Genomic DNA, 15,734 nt, shown 5'->3' with positions numbered 1-15,734 from the left:
GTCAGGATACTGTGTGCTCATACTAGCCATCACTAGCACTAGCCCTAGAAAGCCCATATTCAACATGTGGCAATAAATTTGCTGAACTGGCTGCAGGCTCAGTCTGCTCTGGGAGTGAATAGAAGGATCTGGAGGCCCCTCAACTTATGCATTGTCTAAGTGCATGGAAGCTGAATGTGGGGGAATCCAGGGTTGGGGAAGAGAAGACTGCTTTCCCTTATTAAATTTTGCTTGGAACCTTCAAAGGTCCTGATTCTTTTCCAAGGAAGCCTTCCTATATGGACCTCAGAAATGACCACCTTAACCTTAATGTACCCCTAGGGTTGCCCTTAGTCCTTCGGGGCTTGGGGGCTGTATCGGCAACTTATTTTCCATTGTGAGCCTCCTGCCAGCTTCCCTCTCTGATGTCACCCCCACCCTGCCTGAGCACCAGACCAGCCTATGCCAGTTTACTTCCACACTTACCTTGCTCCCCAGACACCTGCAGCTGAAGTGCCAAGCACAGGCTTGTTAGTGCCATCAGCTCTGCAATCCTTTGGACTCAGCTAATTGCCTGGGCCAGAGCACTCACACGGCCTTTCTGAGGCCTGCTGAGAGCAGGGAGCTGCACCTTTGTGTCTTTATTGGATTTCTTGGTCCTGGTACCCATGACAGATTGTGTGGAAACAGAGGAGAGAGAGTGCCAGATCTTAGATCCAGTGGTGAATCAACGTCAACAGTTTTAAAACCATCCCAGCCTGGTCCCACAGTCTTCCTCTTTGTCCCATTGGTTGGGATGGGTCACGATCTTTGCCATTTCGCAGGGTCTAAGTGGGGACCAAGGCACCAGGCTGAGTTCTTAAAGGCACAGATGCAGCAGCTGCCCGACATGCTTGCAGCAGTGCATAGTGGGTGATTTCTTTAGTTTTCAGAGGGCTGCCACACCACACTTGCTGGCTAGGGCACTCTCATTTTTCTCATTATATCCTGAGCAGAATGGCAGGAACCAGAGCAAGCATTGATTGGTTCTGATTTAATTGGGTCTCTGGGAACAGGCTTTCATTTCTTTGGGCTAATTGGAACTTTTCTTTTTTAGAGGGTTCTGCTGTCCGTGTAGCTTGTCACTTACCTCCTGTGGCTGTCCTAAGAGGGCCTGTGAGGACAAATATGTAAATCCAGATTGTTTCTTTCCATTTCTCCTTCCCAGTCTCAATCCCCTCCTGAGTTTTGTTGGACATTTCTAATCTCGAGCTATTGTGAACATAGCTTGACTTTACAAACTACTTATTGCAAACTCATTGGAGGGTAAAGGAAATGGGGAACCCATGGCACCATCACTTTGCTACTTCAGAGGCATGGGAAGTCACATTTTGGTAATATTTCTGAGAGTGGAGAGTGGCATCATGGGTCTTGTGGCCCAGCATCCTGGCTGAGCTCTGTGCCCTGAAAGGGAAGAGAAGGGCCCCTTGCCCTTGTCTCAAGAACTTTCAGCTGAATCCCCTGAAATCTTTGCCCTTAACTCCACAGGTAACTGGACTCTGATGGCTGGCAAGGGACCTTCGGGCAAAAATGGTGATCTTGGGAAGACTCTGCACTCTTTGGTGGGGGATGGGAAGTGCATGTGGAGGTACTTGTTACTGGTCTCCATGGTGTGTCTTCAGGGAAAGGCTTTCTACTCATTTTTGGTGCTCACAGAGTGCTGCCAGATGCACATGGTGGCCATTCACAATGGTTTTGGTGTAGCCCACTTAGCACAATCATCATGAGGGCAGAAGCAGGGAGAATGGTGGATAACAGAGAATTGCAGGTGAGACACAGTGAGCCTTCAACAGCTAACTATCTCCCAACACAGCCCTGAGAATTGATGTCCTCTGAGCCTGGCTGGGCCAAATGCTGATGGTTCTATGATTCATACAGTTGGGCTGATTTGATACATCTTTTCTGCATATGTGAAGCTGGGACTTTGTAGGGTGGCAGAAAGAATAATCTCTCTGCTTCTGGTTCCATGCTATTTTTCCTCGAAGAACAGACTTTCATTATGGTCAGGGAACTGTATTTTCTTGGCTTTCACTTTGCTTCTGCGAAACCGTCTCCTGTCAAAGTCATGGTGACCAGTCGCTTGGCTGTGCAGAGGCACCTGGAGACCAATTAGACAGCACAGCCAGCAAAGAGTGGTCCTGGCCTAGAGCTGTTTCTGTTGTGAAGAATGTGGGTGGTGAGAAGAGAACAGGTGAGAGGGGAGTAGAGGAAGCCACGGGGAGAACTTGTGCATTAGGATGTGTGGCAAGCAGCTCATGCATTTTCTAGAGGGCTCCTTGGCCTAAGGCCTGTTCCTGACATCCTTTCTATACACACAGGCTGGTCCCATCAGGCAGAGTCACATTGGCCTGTTGATCTCATCTCACTAGTGACTCTGACCTCATCATGCATTTGTCTTTATAAAATTGTTAATTACTAGGGAAACGGCCCATCTACCCCAGTTTCAAGTTGTGCTCATAGTGTAGCGGATTAATGAGAAATCATAGCTTTGTCTTCCCTTCTCCCCTCTTCCCTGCTGAGGTTGGTGGCTAAGTCTATTCTCTGTGTAGGTCCCATACAGCCTGGCTCTTCCTGTGCTGGGGAGGCTGAGTTGGCTCTCAGCAGACTCCCTCTCTCTCTACTGTGTAGCCTAAAATATTGCTTTAGCTGAAGTTGGACTGCAGGGAGGAAGGGGAGGAGGCTGGGGCTGTTAGAAGGAACCTGGCAGGGGCAGGCTCCTTATCTATGTGCTAGAAGCTTGAGGGCTGCAGTATCCCATAAGGGTGTCCGTGGAGGTGTCTCAGAAATAGGCAGAGAATATATGACTGTCATATCTTCTGTGATAACCCCTGAGTGGGCAGATCCTAGCTGGAGCACTGTGCATATGTGCCCATGGATCTGTTCTTCCCCTGAGTGCTGCCTGAGGGCTTGGCTTTCCCTCCCAGGACACAGTCCTTGGAGTTTCCAGAAGAAGCTGCTTCATTAGGCTGCCTCTTTAGCCACACTGGGGACTCAGAAAATGACAATGCTATGCATAATTCTCCCTGCCATCCTCTCTTGCCTTTGCCCCTGCCCCAGGATGACCTTAGCTTGCTATTACAGAGGGCACATTCCAACTTATGGTGCCTAGGCCTTCATTGTCTGGGGCTGTCATGCGCAGGAGGTGCAGGTAGATGAAAGAGGAAGGGGGTATGCTTGGGTGGAAGAGACCTAACCTAAAGATAGGGGCTGGTTTTAGTCTTGGCTCTGCTGCAAACTTGCTACATGGTTTTAGGTAAGTCCCTTTCCATTGACAGTCGTATCTTCTCTGCCTATTTCTCAAAGTATGTGAAAATGGATATGAGAATATTTTCTAAGCCATGCAATGCTACATATTGCTAGGTGTCATTGTCCTTAAGCTCTGAATCACCCTTATTAAGAAAATAAGATTCTGGAATGAAGATGGCATGGGACTCCCCGATCCAGAGACACAGGTCAGCAGGAATCCTGAATTCCCAGTCATCACTTTCCTGCACCTGCCCAGGCCCAGCTGTATGACCACCAAGCAGTGACAAGTGAAAGCAGCAAAGAGGAATAAGCCACTGTTCCTCAACTGATCAAAGGGCAAGTTAACACATGTTTGAATGTTGTGGCTCACATGGCCTGCCTTGAGGCAGGTGGTCTTTGTGAAATGAAGGACCAAGTGGAGAGAGAAGACCCTCCAAGCCCGAGAGAGCCATGGTCTTCAGAACCAGCAATTTTTGACCCCAGGGCAGGCATGAGAACCCTCAGAAAGGTTTTACAAAGTGACCTCCCCAGTTGCCTCCTTCTGAGATGGTGATAAGTCTTGTATATGGCCCAAACATGGGGATTTTTAAAAATCCAAGAACCCCAGCTCGAAGCAGCAGTCCAGGACCATCTATGTGGCTGGTGTCCAGACGAAAAGGACCCCAGGGTAGGTCACTGAAGATATTCTAGGGTTACTGGGATTTGTAGACAGGATGAACCTGGGTGCCTGAGGGGATGCAGAAGGAGTCTGGGAGAGGGGACTGCAGGAGCAGGCTGGCAGCTGGGTAGACCAAGAGCAAGGCCTACAGGCCACCAGGAGGAAGGTATCCAGAGCATCACTACCCCTTGAATAAAGGCTGGAGGCTGGGGAAAGCCATACAGGGCAGCCGTGAACAACCCAGAGTATCAACATGATGGCACAGCTGATAAAGCCCAATAAGGGCTCTTGGCAGGGAAAGAGGGGCAGAAGCTGAAGACTGACTGTCTGGGTGTTACAGAAACAAACATCCCTGCAGCTAGCCAGCACCAGCTGGGTCCCTAGGTACTGTCTTAAGAATGCCAGGGGTACCACTACTGGTCCCAGCAGCATGATCAAACCTGCAGGACTCCTATTTTCTGCTCATGCCTACAAATTGGGGCTGGGAATGAGGATGCATGACTTTAACTGGGAATCTGTGTAGGTTTTCCAGAAGGCTCTCGGATCACCTATGACCCTTCTAACTCTGGACATTGGCAGGGCCTTTACAACTCTAACAGAAGAACATAACAGCTCTCGATGTGCCTGTGTTCCCATTTGGTGTCTCTCTGCAAGTTATGGCTGGTGATCCCACCAGCACTGCCTTAGGCTCTCCTCTTGTCAGACACTTGCTTGCCCTCTCCTTCCTGGCTGTTTCTTCATTCCTCCCCCCTCTCCAAGTGGGGACTTTTTTCTTCAGTAAAAAAAACCTACATGTAAATTCCTTCATGCCTGGAAACCCAAGGGACATTTTGAACCTTTCAACAGTTTCTGCACCTTTGTCAGCTTGAGCAGCTGAGATGAGCCACTTTATAAGCCTGGGGGAGTTGAGATGAAAAATTTGCAGGATTTGAAAGTGGAAAAAATACGTCTAATTTAGCTCTTCTTGGAAAAAGAGGTTTTCGGGGCCTGCTTCCATCTCCCTTAGGGTTGCTGGTCCCAGCTCTGGGCTCCCCCTGCCTCCTCATCCCGAGCTGCTGAAAGAGAAGGTGAGGAACGCAAGGGAGTGTGTGTGTGTGTGTGTGTGTGTGAGTGTGTGTGTGAGGCCTCAGTGCTGGAAACCACATTCAAGGGCACCAAGGAGCCCTCTCTGCTCTCTCGGTCCCATCAGCGGTTGGCTGGTGAGAGGGAAACCACAGCCCAGATAGCCTCCTCTCAAGCCCCAGGGAGACCGGCTCTGTTTAGGGCCTGGGGAGGCCAGGGTCATTAACACTGCAGCCCTGTAACATGAGCTTCATAATAGGGTTTCCCAACAGGTTACTTCATTTAGAAACCTCTCGGGCCTCCTCTGCTCCCCGTGGTGGCCCTACCCAGCGACCCCCAGAGAGGAATCAGATGTAATTGGCTGTCTGTAATCGACTGTGACACCGGCATGAGCAGCAGCACAGGGAGCTGGAAGGATGCCCCTCTGCAGCACGGACTCCAGGATGCCGGGCTCTGGAGGCGGCAGAGGATGGCAAGCGGGAGTTCTGGGTTCCAAACCCCCTTGTGCTCTGCATAATGATCCTTTCTGCCTTTGAGACACAGGGCTAGAAGCACCCAAATTCCACTGGTGTTGAGCAAATAATCATGAGTCCTCCAGGCCAATGTTAGAGCTACTGATCATGATTTGGCAGCATCCCATGAGAGCTGCCCTAGGTGGATTTTGTTTGAACTTGGTCATCCGTGACTTAGTATATCTGTATTATCAAAGATGATGACAGAGACATCATATGGTTATTACTGAGGTGGGGTGGGTAGTGGGAACATCACCACGTCAGGAGTCCAGTAGGGGCCCTAATGCCACCATTTTCTTCACCAACATCTTCCCATGAAGCCCTCTGGGGTCTGAAACTGCTGGAGTGAGTGGTGTGGGGATGCTGAGAGACTGCCTCATTTATCCAGAGAGGGGTCTGCCGGAAGCATTTCTGGGCACCAGTCTAGAGAGCCACAGCTAGTTAATGTTAGCACTGGGATTAGAACTCAGGTCTAGGGAGGCCACTATCTGCCTCTACTTCTGAGAGTGGCTTTTGCTAAAAATAGCCATCCTTTAAAGCACACCATGTGTTTTCAGGAATATCAAACTTCTCTCAACTGTCTCTCACAAATGACCCTCTCTCTTGTGTTTTTATACCTTATTTCTTCTTGGGGTTCTGGTGGATCTGTGGTTACACATTTCTGCACTGTCCCTCTGCACAGGACTCCATGTCCACTATCACCACCTCCTTTTTAATCCCTCTAGAGGCAGCTCCATCTCTCCAGAGAGCTCTGACATGTTAAGCTGCTTATGAACCAGCAGATAATACACAGCCCCTCAGAGGGCAATCTGAGGCTCACCAGGGAAGAAAATGCTCTGAGGCTTTGTGCTTACAGGACAGGGCAGAGGGAAGGAAGGGAGCTGTGGACTGGGGGATTGTGTTTCTCTTATTTGTATCAAGGACGCTGCATGGTCCTGTGAGGGCTGTATCCCAGCTCAGTCAGGGCTGTTGTCAGACTTATCCTTTGCTTTCGGTCCCCATCTCTTGCTGCGGCTGGACAGTCCCTTTCTGCAGAATTTGAGCACAAACATCGACACATTTTTTTTTTTTTTGCATGGACGGAGACTCACCACTTTTCAGTTTGAAAGATGGAGATGAAAAATTATACTGAATCTAAGCGTGCCTGCAGTGGAGTCTTTTGGTTCTGGGCCCTTAAGAGCTCTGGGAGTCTGAGTTCTGTTTCCACTGTTTTGGGCCATTGATGAGTTGCATTGACAGGGCCTTAAGACCTGGGTCTCAGGTCTCCCTCAGTGCAGTAGGGTGAAGAAGACTGGAAAGAGTCACTTTAGAGCTGTTGCAAATGGAGAAGGAATGCACCTCAAACACTGGCAAACCACCCAGGAACAAGCCTTATTTTGCCAACAGGGCTTTGACAGACATGTTGAGAGAGGTGCAACCTTGCCTTTCCCTACAGGCTGTAAATGTTCAGGCTAAACAAAGAGCTTGAGTGCTAGTTACCTGGCAAGGCAGTTGAGCCCCCATTTTTGTTTCAAGGGCCAGTTAATAATACTGAGCAGGCAAAGTCTGGGGAGATGTGGTTTAGTCCAGAAGTGTATGGCTGGGTATGTTTTGGGTCCCAGAAGCTATCCATAAGACAGAGGGTATCTCATCTTCCTGTGTACTCACCTAGCCTGCTGCAGGATGAGTCTGTGAAGCTGCAGGTGTGTTCAACTCATCCTCTTGTGTATGTATGACCAGGGAGGTCGGGAAGAAATGAGCTTAGCTACAATAGGCCCCTGGAGAGGCTGGTGAGAAGGAGGCATTGTTGAGAGCCTCAGGAAGCCTCTTGAAATCACTGAGCATAAATTTGGGCCAGCAAGGCCAAACCCAGCCCTAATGAGTCTTTTCTTTGAGGATAGGACCTAGTTCATTAGAAAGGCTGCAGAAGGAAACAGGCATTTTGGTTTCTGGCTTTTCCCTGGCCTCTGTCTGGAGTAGCCTACTCAGCTTCAGGGTCTCTGCATCAGCACACATTCCTGGTCAGAGCTGGAGTCACTGGGTCTTAGGGTATGGTCCTTGGGGGCCCACTCTGATCATCTCCTTGCAGGCCTCAGCAGTTCTGGCCTTCTCCTTCCTCATTCAAATTGGATTCCACTCTTTAGGTCATGCGGGTTGGATGGTCCCATGCCTTTTCTTTCTTCAGCTACTTATTGGGCACCAACTGGTGCTGGGCCCTATATGCTTATATATGAGATTCAGCAGTTTTTCTTCCAGGAATGTGCTGCATTCTTAGCTCTTAGAAAGTGTTTGCAATGTCCAGAGGATGCTGGGGCTGCAAGTGGTGCTGTTGTCCTGGAGAACCTGATGAAGCATGGCCACATCCGGCTAGATAAAGCCTCGAAGGACAGCGAGTCAAGCACACCCCATGACACTTAACTTTGCTCTTCCACAGTGGTCCTCAGCCTAATTTTAGACACTTCCAGGGATGGAACACCCTTACTTCCCAAGGAAGCCTGGTTAATTTCTGAACCTTTCTTCCTTGAAGTGGAACTTTTATACAAATCTCCACTCATGCAATTTACCTTTTTTTGTTGTTACTAAAAACATTTTGAACAGGTAATATATGTGAAAGGTCAGTTTCCCTCCACTCTGGTTGTCACCAGGCTCTCTCATTGTCAGTTTCTAATATTCTCTTGCAGAGAGTCGATGGATTTGTACACTTTTGCCCCTTGCATAGGGGTACACTACAGAGGATTTTGCACGTAGTTTCCCCACATCTCTTCTCAGTTAACACTGAAGTTTAACAGTAGTTTGGTTATATTAAATATAGATCTGCCTCATTCTTTCCAATGAGTGTTATTATTTCATTGCCTGGATATATTTTACTTAATTGGTCATTTATATACATTTAGATTGTTTTATCCTTTTTGCTATTTCTGAACAATGTTGCAACAGATATCCTTGTGCATTAATCTTTGCACCTATATGTGAGTCTATCTGTGAGAAAAATTAATTTATTTATTCAATGAATATTTATTGAGGATTTTCTATATGCCAAGCACTTTTCTAAGTGCTAAGAATGCAGTAAACGCTCAGAAGTAAAATTGCTGAATAAGAGTATATACATTTTTAATTTTGATAGATATTCCCAAATTGTCCTCCCCCAAAAGGTATTTTCTACCAATTTTTGTTCCCACCAGCAGTGTTTGAGAGTTTCTGTTCCCTATACCTTTGCCAAGATAATAAAATATCAATCATTTTTATCTTTGCCAATCTGAGAGGTGAAAAATGGCATCCCATTGTTGTTTCCATTTGCATTTGACTTTGCAAAGTTCCATAAACTGCCCTGTTCAGGAACTGAGACTCAAGCATTCCAATAGAATGCATTAAGTTGGGTGTGTTTGTGTGCTGCAGGTGGTTCGGGGCATGGTCTGTCCTTCACTCTCTTCTGTCCCATTCCCTCCAACCCTGCATCATCCTCTGTTTGTACTCTTTGCCCATCTCTATTATCAGGACATTTTGACACGTGCCTCCCACCGATTCTGGCACTTCCCAAGCTGTGGTAGGTGAAATGTCTGCAGATGGGACAGGACAAGTGCAGGTGCTTGAGGCTGGAAGACCACCCCATTCTCACAGTCCAGTCTCAGGAAGGCCGAATCTGCCTGGTTTGCTAAGAAACACACCTTGCTTCTCCCATTTGTCTCCTCCTGCCCCTGGGCCTGTTTCGGGGCTTCCTGCCCTGCCGCATGCATCTCTCAGCTCTCACCCTTTGGCCCTTCACCCCACATCCTTTCCTTTAATTTTCCCAGCTTATCTCTGGGGCCTCAAGCCTCAGCTCACCATGTTGACACCTCCATAGCCACGCCTTCCTAGATCGCCAGCCCTCTGCCCTCCACTCCTCCCGCCTCCTCTTCATTTTTTCAGCCTTCACCAGACCTGCTACCCCTTCCCCAGCAGCCCCAAATCAGTCTCATCCCCTTCGCTCACCAGGTGTCTACCCTCTACTGGAGCATACACCTTCCCACTCTGCTGAAGCCCAGGCCTTGTCTCTGCCAGGGGTGTTGGCTCAGCTCTGGGCTGTTGCTTGCTGCAGCTATGTATATGTCTGTTTGGTTTTTGTCCCCCTGCTCTGTGGCAGCTCTTTCTCTCTGGGGCCATGCACTCCCTACTTCTCTTACTTACCTCAGTTTCCCTTTCCCCTCCCTTCCCCTCCTGTCCCTTCTTATAGCTTCTCCTGCTCACTCCTTCCTTCCTTCCTTCCTTCCTTCCTTCCTTCCTTCCTTCCTTCCTTCCTTCCTTCCTTCCTTCCTTCTTCCTTCCTTCCTTCCTTCCTTCCTTCCTTCCTTCCTTCCTTCCTTCTTCTTCTTCTTCTTCTTCAGTACTTTTCTTTTAAATTGAATATGTTCATGTTAAAAAGTCAGTTAATTTAAATAAAAATAATAAATAATAATAATACATTTAAAACCTGCCACATGTAAGCATGGCAAAAAGGAATAAAGATAGTAGGCAAACGGCTGATATTTGAAAAGAATACTGATGCCCTGTTTACCTGGGCTAGGAGAGCAGCTTATGCACTCTTCAGTATAGCCCCGCATTCCACTGCCACATCCTAGTGGTGGTTGTATGATGGTTATAACCTGGGTATGGAGCACACTTCTGGATTGGCTTCCATCTTGTGTGGAAATGCTAATACAGTGTGGCTGTCATTTATAAAGCAGTGACGGTGTGCTAGATGCTCTGCCAAATTCTTTTTCTGCATTAACTCTTAAATCCTCACAGAGCTTTACGAGGTACATGTGATTATTAGCCTCATTTTTCCGTTGAAGATATCGAGGCACAGAGAAGGTAAGTAATATTCTCAAGATCATACAACACAGGACTCGGAGGCTCTGCTGGTAACCACTATTCTCTATGCCTCCCAAGCTAAAGAAAAGCCAAGATTTGTAATTTTTGATGGGAGTTGGCATCAGCATTCCATTTAGACTAAGACGTAAGCCTTCACTAACATGCACAAAGAAAAGTCGTCAGAGTTTGATCTACCTTTTGGGACTTCACGGATAGCGTTCATTTCCCATTGGTAAGGGATGAACCAGGAAGTTCGTGGAGTGATCATATTCACTGGTGAGAGTGAACTGAAGTCACTGTCACTGCACCTGTCACCTGCATCATCATGCCCAGCTCACATTCCCATTCCTCTTTTCCCTAAGCTCCTCAGGGGCAGTGGCCATGCCTGACGCATCTCTGAATCCCGACTTGCTCTGTGCCATCTGTTAAATGAAAACAGAACGAAACACACTGAAAACAAAATTTGTGGAAGGAGAATATGAGCTGAGAAGGGAAAGTCTTTGCATTAGGATGTATAAGAAAACATCCCAGCAGCATGGAGTAGAGGGAGCTCCAAAGAAACTGGGGAGGAATCGGGCACAAGGCATGCACTTGTGGAGGTGATGATGGCAGAACCAGATGGAGGCAGTAACCAGTGATGGCAGAGGCCTTGTCTATCTGTTGTCCAATATAGTGACACATTGTGCACAAACATACAGAACAAAAACAACAGAATGGTCGCAAGCCCATACGTTGTGAAACTCTTTCACTAAAAGTTGGTGATAATGTCTCAGTTTGACAGAGGACATAAGGTCAGTGCAACGTGTGTATTTCAAGTGGAAAATGACAATCTGCTCTTTGCACAAGATGGATAGAGCTTCTCATTGAAATTGTATGGAATATGCAAGAACTCTGCCAAATCATGAACTTGGCAAAAATGTGCCTGTTCTGGGAATTAGGCGATTTCAGGGCTTCCATTTGGTTTCTGGGTCTGTCACACACATGTCCACATGGATCTGAATGTGGAGGCCCTTGTGACTTCAGGCTTTGCTTTGTTTTTCTCACTGGCTCTGTTTGTCTTTTCCCTCTGCATCTTTGGTCAAATTTGTCTACTCTATTTTCTCTTCTTTTCCTCCATTTATTCTATTCTCTTGTCTGTCTTCTCTCTAGACTTGATTCAAAAAGAGGGAAAAGAAATATACGTTTCATTGGTAGAATTTTAATGAGTGAATGGCTATTTCCATTCATTGTTTTTATTTTGTCTCTAGGAGTCTGTCTTGATGCGAATTGCAATTTTAAAAATGAACTCTTTTAATAGTAAAATGAAGGAAATCAATGATTATCATTGAATCAATAGCAAATATTACAAGTGATTTTGTCATCAAAATGATTAATAATCACATATTTTGATAAAAGATCATTAATTGAAAAGAACAGTAGCTTTTAAAAATTTTAAACTATCTTTGTAGGATGCCTTCCTTCTTCATTCTCATTATTTTTCTGGAGCATTCTTTGCTTCCTTCACCTTCTTCAGCCCCATTCTTGATTACTCTTGGCTTATGAGAATTATTTCAAGCCTCCCTCTTCTTCTAACATATTTTGAATCTTTCATTCCAGATACTCATTCAGAACCAGTAGCCAAAGCTGTTCATTGTTGAATTTTACATACCTGATGAGAGTGACTGCTTCCACCTTGCAGGATGACATTGCTCCTTCCCCTGCTCTACCTACCCTGCCTATCTCTGCCTACCTACCCTGCCCATTTCTCTAAGAATTCCCTCTAGGGCCAGGCGAGGTGGCTCATGCCTGTAGTCCCAGCACTTTGGGAGGCCATGGTAGGAGGACTGCTTCAGCCCCAGAGTTGGAGGCTGAAGTGAGCTATGATAGTGCCACTGTACTCCCGCCTGGGTGACAGAGTGAGACCCTGTCTCTAAAAAGAAAGAAATTTCCTCTAATAAAAACAATTATTTTGGAGAGTGTTTTATCTTGTGGAGATTGATTTTTTCAGTCATTTTTTCTCTGACCCCCATTGAGGGGTTGACTACCCTTCTGCCCTCTTTTAGAGAGAGCCTCAATTCAAGTTAACCATATCTAAGCAGTGCAGCAGCCCTCCCGCCCCCACCTCCACCTTGAGGACCTTCCGCAGCCCTGGAGGCTACCAATTGACTACTCAGCTGATAGCCTCAGTGCACAAATCACACTGACTTGGACATCCACACAACCACTTCTTTGGGAGGCAGAAGTGCGTGCACCTGCGCATCCCAGAGGTTGGTGGCCTTGACTCTCTGATCTGCTTCTCCAGTGGCCAGGCCTCTTCAGGTCTTTTCCCATCTCCTGCCTTCCCTGCCTGTAGCTGTGCACTGGCCCTTCCTTTTGGGCCACAAAGGGCTCTGTAGACAGAAGCTGTGTGCTGTTTGCCAACACCGCGCTTGGTACACAGAGGGGCGAGGGAGAGGCCATCTGCTCGCTCCTTTCACACAGACCTTTGCTTTCTCCCTTTCACTCTCCTCCTTCTCTCTGTCTTTGAATGAGAATACAAAAATTTTTTAAAAGCAGTTGCTAATTAGAGCAAGAGAATGAGAGTGAGCTTGGAAGAGAGACACAACAGAGGGGCCAGCCCCCGTGCAAATCAGCCGGCTTTTAAGAGCCAGTGAGGAAAGGGACAAGGAGGGGGGCTTGACGGGGCTTGGGAAGGATATTTTGACAAAATAAGCAACCAAGCTTCTTTAGAATGGCAAAGAAGGCTTTGTCTTAACCTCCTATCATGAAAGGGGAGGAAACAAGAAATGACAGAGAGTTTCTTGTGAACTCCCGCTGCCAGCCTCCACCTACCCTGGCTCTTCTTGTCTTTTTTACTCCCTCAATAGCCCAGTAAACAATAGTCTCTATTTAGGGACATTTAAGTGTATCCTTTTATTGATAATTTTTGTTCTGGCTGATAGAGAGTGAGCAATTGGTGGCTTCTCTTCCCAGGCAGGGCTGGCTTCCCCAGGCAGGGAGCTTGCCCATGCAGGAGCAGCTAAGTCACCAGGAAGTCCCAGCTTGGAAAATATGTCCCAACAAGTCAAGACTTTCTTTCAGGATTTTGCCCCCATCACTCTATCCTATTCTTGGTTCACCAAGATATTTCTTTTCCCATCTGCATTCCTGCCATTCTGTTTGCCCAGAGCAGCCCTGATGTATGGTGCTGAAGTGCTTGCCCAGTGCATGACCAGGGGAATGGCAGTCAGTGTTAGAACAGGGCCCTCCTCTGGCCCTGAGTTCTGAAAACCCACTCATGCTCAAGAAGGTTCTGGCCACCACAGCAGCCAGGGATGGGGGCACCTGCATGGCAGCTCTGCCATGGCTTGGAATAGAGCCGCCTTGTCCTTTATTCAACCAGCCTCACTCTAAAGGCTGGGAGGTCCCAGAAAGACCAACTTTGGAGAGCTGTGAGGCAGAGGGAGGGACACATGGTGAAAAGACCCCTCTAGAGATGCATTTTCTTGAGGCATGAGATGAATGGACTGATGGCCCAGATATATAAAGACTTCTAAGTAAGTGCTACGCACATTGAAAAACTTGGGTTATTTTCTGATTTCATGTGAGTGTAAAAAAACGAAAATGAGAGTGGTAGAAGCCTCATCATGACACACATTGGTACTAACTAGTCAGGGAGGAAGAAAGGAAAAGGAAATAGAACCTGGGAAGACACATGCAATGGTTTGAATGTGTCCCCCAAAAGTTCGTGGCTTAGAAACTTGGTCCTCAATGCAGCAGTGTTGAGAGGTAGGACCTTTGCAAGGTGATTGGATCATGAGAGCTCTGCACTCATGAATGAATTAATCCATTCATGGATTAATGAGTTATCAAGGGAGTGGATTAGTTGTTACTGGAGTGGATCTTATATATAATAACTATATTACAATGGTTATATTGTTACCATTTGGCCATCTCTCTTGAGTCCCTCACCAAGTGATGCCCTGCACCACTTCAGGGCTCTGCAGAGTCCCCACCAGCAAGAAGGCCCTCACCAGATGCAGCACTTTGACCTTGGGCCTCCCAGCCTTCAGAACTGGAAGAAATAAATTCCTTTTTCTTTATTAATTACCTAGTCTCAGGTTTTTAGTTATAACAACAGAAAATGGACTAAGACAAAAGGATGATAATTGATTTATCCTCTTTCATTGGTTACTTTTTAAGGTGATGGATGCATCTGAGAAGAATATCCCACTGGAGTCTGTTGGAAAAAATGTGCTCATTCAGAGATGAGGTCTCAGAGTGGACTTTTCAGGAGTCCACACTCAGTGGACCTGTCTCTAACACACAGGTGTGTCTCCCTGAACCCTCAGTGCAGTCTATCTTGGCCCTGTCCAAGGACCTCTCTAGAAAACAAGGACATGAGTCCATTTACCATGCAACTAGCCAGGGTGGAAAAAGCTGTAGAGAAAACAGCCATAGAAGTATAGTTTTAGGAGCTGGCAGCTTGAGTTGTTGAATCCTGGCTCTGTGTTTATTAATGGAGTGACTTGTCTGGGCCTCAGTATGTTAAATGATGACATAACAGCACTGAGCTCATGTTTGCTGTGAAGACTTTATGAGAATCTGCATGTGTAGAGCTAAGCAAAAATCTTGACACTTTGCAAAGGTTTCAAAATGGATGTTGATGTCAACATTTTTATTATTAAACAAGCCAGGAGGTAATTTTCTGTCTATCTTAGGTTGAACCATATATGAATTGTGGGAAGAATGTAGAAAATTTAAAGAGATCCAGTAAATATCAAGAAGGCTTAGACAACATGATCTGGTTCATACGTATATAAAATGTTTTAAAGTAAAGCCCCTGAAGATAGTGGAAGCCATCCATCTAGTCATAAATGGCTATGGGTTTGTCCAGTTTATTACTGCAAGATTAAATTGTTTTTTATTAATGTTTTTTAATTTTTGTGACTTCTTAATTCTATTTTTAAAAATTATAATACAGAAAAATTGACTTCTTGACTTCTTTAAGTGGACAGTTTTATGAATTTTGATACATGCATAGATTTGTGTAACCACTATCACAATTGGGATACCAAGAGCTCCTTTCTGCTACCCCTCTATAGTCTCCTCTTTTTCCATCCCCCACCCCCAGGGTAACCAGTGATTTGTTTTTCATCACAATCCTATTGTCTCCTTTTAAATGAAATGATGCATTATGGCAACCTTTTGAGACTGGCTTCTTTCACTCAGCGTAATGCCTGCAAGATTCATCTAAATTGTATCATGTAGTAATACTTTGTTGCTTTTAATTGCTGAGTAGTATTTCATTGTATGGATGTACCACAATTTGTGTATCCATTCACTTGTTGAGGAGAGTGTGGATTGTTTCCAATTTTTGATTATAAATAGAGGACATACATTTTCATTTCTCTAGGGCAAATACCCAGGCAAGGACTTACTGGGTCATATGGAAATTGCATGTTCAACTGCTA

At 46.3% G+C, this 15,734-nt stretch overlaps 1 protein-coding gene across 7 annotated transcripts in view; it reads left to right on the top strand.

Annotated features, from left to right (window-relative positions):
- The window catches only part of EPHB1 (EPH receptor B1), a 501,064-nt gene that overhangs the window by 199,776 nt on the left and 285,554 nt on the right, over positions 1–15,734 (top strand). The window lies entirely within an intron of this gene.

The sequence above is a fragment of the Hylobates moloch genome, unplaced genomic scaffold (assembly GCF_009828535.3).
Source record: "Hylobates moloch isolate HMO894 unplaced genomic scaffold, HMol_V3 SCAFFOLD_22, whole genome shotgun sequence".
Classification (NCBI taxonomy): domain Eukaryota; kingdom Metazoa; phylum Chordata; class Mammalia; order Primates; family Hylobatidae; genus Hylobates; species Hylobates moloch.
This window is presented reverse-complemented; position numbering and strand designations above follow the sequence as displayed.